This window comes from Babylonia areolata, chromosome 20, assembly GCF_041734735.1.
Source record: "Babylonia areolata isolate BAREFJ2019XMU chromosome 20, ASM4173473v1, whole genome shotgun sequence".
Lineage (NCBI taxonomy): Eukaryota > Metazoa > Mollusca > Gastropoda > Neogastropoda > Buccinidae > Babylonia > Babylonia areolata.
In genome coordinates, this window is record NC_134895.1 from 48,214,726 (window position 1) to 48,219,725 (window position 5,000).

Here is a 5,000-nt window from a genome sequence, read left to right on the forward strand (position 1 = left end):
AAATAAATAAATAAAAATAAGAAACACGCACAAATTCGCAATTATCAAGTACAAGAAAAAGAACAGAGACACAGAGAGAGACAGAGACAGAGAGAGAGAGATGTATATAATCATTTTTTTTTTTTTTTTTACAAAGAGACAGAGAGTGAGAGAAGTGGAGACTGGAAAGAGCGGGGGAGGAGGAGGGGTTCATGATGAGAGACTGACCTGGAAATCTGGCGACTGCTCAGGGCATTTTGATGATAAGGATCCCCAATCCCCACCCACACCCTCACCCTTACCCTATCCCCACTTAAAATAAATCAATGTCTTTTTTTTTTTCGTGTTCAGAATGACGGCCTCTACTGCACTTGACAAGTATGCACCCAGAGAGAGAGAGAGAGAGAGAGAGAGAGACAGGGAGGTAAAGAGAGAGATCAACAGAGACAGACAGAGAGAGAGAGAGATAAAGAGAGAGACCAACAGAGACAGACAGGGAGATAAAGAGAAAGACCAACAGAGACAGACAGAGAGAGAGAGGGGGGGGGGGAGATAAAGAGAGACAGACAGAAAGAGAGACAGACAGAGAGAGACAGGGAGATAAAGAGAGACCGACAGAGACAGACAGAGAGAGAGAGAGACAGGATAAAGTGAGACAGAGAGAAAGAGAGACAGACAGAAAGAGAGACAGAGAGAGAGAGGGGGGATAAAGAGAGACAGACAGAAAGAGAGACAGACAGAGAGAGACAGGGAGATAGAGACAGACAGACAGACAGACAGACAGACAGAGATGTATATAATCTTTTTTTTTTTTACAAAGAGACAGAGAGTGAGAGAAGTGGAGACTGGAAAGAGCGGGGGAGGGGGAGGGGTTCATGATGAGAGACTGACCTGGAAATCTCGCGACTGCTCAGGGCATTTTGATGATAAGGACTCCCCACCCACACCCTCACCCTTACCCTATCCCCACTTAAAATAAATCAATGTCTTTTTTTTTCGTGTTCAGAATGACGGCCTCTACTGCACTTGACAAGTGTGCACCCAGAAAGAGAGAGAGAGAGAGAGAGAGAGGGTGATAAAGAGAGAGATCAACAGAGACAGACAGAGAAAGAGACAGACATGGACATAGAGAAAGACACCGACAGAGACAGACAGGGAGATAAAGAGAAAGACCAACAGAGACAGACAGAGAGAGAGAGGGGGGGGGAGATAAAGAGAGACAGACAGAAAGAGAGACAGACAGAGAGAGACAGGGAGATAAAGAGAGACCGACAGACACACACACACACACACACACACACACACACACACACACACACACACACACACACACACACACACACAGAATTGCAACGATGACGGTGGTGATGACGGTGGTGATGGTGCTGGTGCTGGTACACAGTGGTGAACTGACAACCACTTCCACACAGAGAGAGAGACTGGGCGTAGAAAAACAAACTTCTTGAAAGGAGAACCGCTCCGACGGCCAACGAATGCAGTCACGTCAGGCAACGCTTGCCCTGAAGAAAGTTGGGGCAGACACAGATCTTAAGATCGATACTGGGCTTTCCGAAGACCTTCTGAGGCTCTCACAGATCGATAAAGAACAAACAAAAAAATCCCACAAAACTTCCAGAAGCTTGACTGTCTTTGGTGTTTTTTTTGGTTTTGTTTTGGTTTTTGTTGTTGTTGTTGTTGTGTTGTGTGTGTGTGTGTGTGTGTGTGTGTGTGTGTGTGTGTGTGTGTGTGTGTGTGTGTGTGTGTGTGTGTGTGTGTGTGTGTGTTTTAACTTCTTACGAGGGGATTTATTGGAGTGGTTAGAACTAAGTAAGTGAGATTGGTGTTTGGATTGGACTTAGACGTCCTCCATTTAAATTAAATAAAATGCATTTCTGTGCAATTCTGTCATCTGTGTGCATAATATCGCTGGAAAATATTGCTGGGTAGTTCTGAATGAGTAGTATAGGTGTTTGGGGTCAGTTTACTTGTTATTTCAAGATATTGTATCTCTGTTGCACAGTTTATCTTGTTACAGAGCGCTGTAAGAAAAGTTTGACAGAATGAAACATCAGCGCAACATCTGAGACATAGGATCGAAGACAGAAAAGGGATCTAAAATGTCGAGAAAAGAAATAATACGAATTTGTAAACATTCTATACAGCAGCAGCAGCAACAACAACAACAACAACCAACAACAACAACAACAACAACAACAACGACAAAACGCGAACGTTTCTTTTCAGTGTTGAGCTCTGCTAGGAAGAAAAACATGTTACAAACCTGTGAACGTTTTCTATAGACATCAACCAACGGTTCAGTCTAATATCATCATCTTAGATGAACAGACTATAAATAAATAAACGAACGATCAACCAGCGGACAGTTATTTTCAGTCTAAAAAAAAATGCAGACCAGAAAAAGATACTACGCACTTGAGAACTATTTAAAAACAAAAACAAAAACAGCAACAACAAGAAAACCGCTTCTCGTCAGCCTGGAATATCCCGCCATGTCATAATCTGAAAATAGTTATCACATTGTCTATTCAGGGATAAAATCGTTGCGTTGGCCATTTAAATTAGATGAACTAGGCTAGTCATTTCCTTTTTTCTTCTTCTTCGTTTTGTTTTGTTTTTTGGGTTTTTTGAAAGAAAGGGTATGATATTCAATGAAACGAAAACGAATGCTTTAAAAAAAAAAAAAAAAAGGTAGATGTCTTGCCAACTATGCACTGCATATAGCTCAATGTTTGTTCAAATGATAGATGTGAAGTAAAGAGAAACAAAGAGAAGTGAGAGAAATAGACAGAGAGGAGAGATAGAGGGAGACACAGAGAGGGAGGGAGAGAGAGAGGAAGAGAGAGAGAGGGGGGGGGGGGTAAATCATGGAAATCTAGGCAGTGACACACACACACACACCATCCAAAATCGATAGTGGAAGACGAGCGAAAGAGATGAAGAATGTGGAGGATTCATGATGAACAGGATGAAGTTTGAATTCGTTCATTTCTCTCAAAATAATGTGGACACATGGAACATGATACAGCGGAAACAGCAAAGAAAACACGAAGTTATTCGCGAGGTAAATGTCACCAGCTGTCATTTGGACACACATAACGTGCAGAGTCCTTCTGATTATTTTTCTCTTCTTTTCGAAAGTAACATGAGGCGAGCTTTGCTACGCCTTCTGCACTCAGTATTCAGGGACATTTCAGTTCTCTTTCATGAAACGCTTAGGATACCATTCCGGTTTGATTTTTTTTTTCTCTCCATGATATGTTGGGCTACCATTGTGGTTTAATATCTTGTCTCTCTCTGAAATGCTGATACCATTTTTAATTGATATCTTGTCTCCACCCCACCCCATCCCAGCCCCCGAGACACTAAAGACAACATCCTGGTTCATTGCCTTGCATCTCCTCCAAACACAGAGGGTGCCATTCTAGTTTATGTTATTGTCTGTCGATGAAATGTTGATACCATCTTTGACTCACTTGTGTAAACAAAGTGAGTCTATGTTTTAACCCGGTGTTCGGTTGTGTGTGTGTGTGTGTGTGTGTGTGTGTGTGTGTGTGTGTGTGTGTGTGTCCGTGTGTCTGTGTGTCCGTGGTAAACTTTAACATTGACATTTTCTCTGCAAATACTTTGTCAGTTGACACCAAATTTGGCATGAAAATAGGAAAAATTCAGTTCTTTCCAGTCATCTTGTTTAACACAATATTGCACCTCTGGGATGGGCACAAAAAAATAAAAAATGAAGCCTAATTATATGCAAACTGCATTTACTGTTATATTTATATTTTTTGTATTCTCTAAACTTGGCACTTTGATCTGATATTCTGACACAACAACAAGAGGAGTCATTATTATCATTTTTTGTTCAAACAGGAACTTCTTTTGCTAAGCATGGAATTTTTATTTATTTTGCAAACGTTTTGGTGCAGATAGTAAAAAAGGGAAATTACTCTGTAATTAATGCTAGGGGACTTAATTTATCACAAGTGAGTCTTGAAGGCCTTGACTCTCTTGTTAACTGATATCTTGTCTCCACCCCACCCCAGCCCAGCCCCCGAGACATTAAAGACAACATCCTGGTTCAGTGCCTTGCCTCTCCTCCAAACACAGAGGGTGCCATTCTAGTTTATGTTATTGTCTCTCGATGAAATGTTGAGGGCAACATCCTGGTGTGGTACCTTGTCTCTCGGACACACACAGACACACAGACACACACACACACGCTGGCCCTCTATGCAGCATCTAAAACCTTAACAATTATTACATTTGAACAACACACGATCTGTTTGCAACGACACGAGACGGTTGCATATTTAACAGACCTGAAACATCATATGTAATACCTTTACCTTTGTCTTTACAATCAGTTGCAACATAATATGAAGTACGTCACCATTGTCCTCACAGTCAGTTACAGTAGCCATACCAACTGTTCGGATCAAAGATGTATTTTGAGGGGTAAAAACTATGATTTTAATAAGAACATATAAAACATTCAGTAGTGTTTATTGTATACATGCTACAAGCGAATGGATATCTATCCTAAATATATGAACACAAGACATTAAAAAAAAAAAAGATTCGCAAGAAGAACCAGTAAATAAAGTCACAGACAGATACACTTTGTCGAGATAAATTTTATCAACACCGTCTTTGTCACTCACACAAACGTCTGCGGTTATCGATTGTGAAAGTACGTAGGTAGGGGAAAAAAAAAAATCCTTGTAATTGGCATTCCCAACGGAAATGACAACCATGTGCTCGAGCTTGCGACAGAGTTTATCGACGTCATGAATACCTGAAGACGTATGTTGAAACTGACGTGTGTGGGCACATGGTGTGTGAAGTCACTGCGTGCTTAATCGACCGCCACAGGTCTGATTGTGTGACATTGACACCACAAAGAGTTGTACTGACAGATGTGTGTATCAATGTGATGACGGTATCTATCTTTCTGTGTTGTTTTGTTGTTTTGTTGTTGTTGTTGTTGTTGTTTGTCTCGGAGT

General features: G+C 41.1%; 1 protein-coding gene across 1 annotated transcript in view; it reads left to right on the plus strand.

Annotated features, from left to right (window-relative positions):
- LOC143295247 (uncharacterized) overlaps positions 1-5,000 on the plus strand; it is a 62,496-nt gene that overhangs the window by 39,249 nt on the left and 18,247 nt on the right. The gene's annotated exons all lie outside the window — the stretch shown is intronic.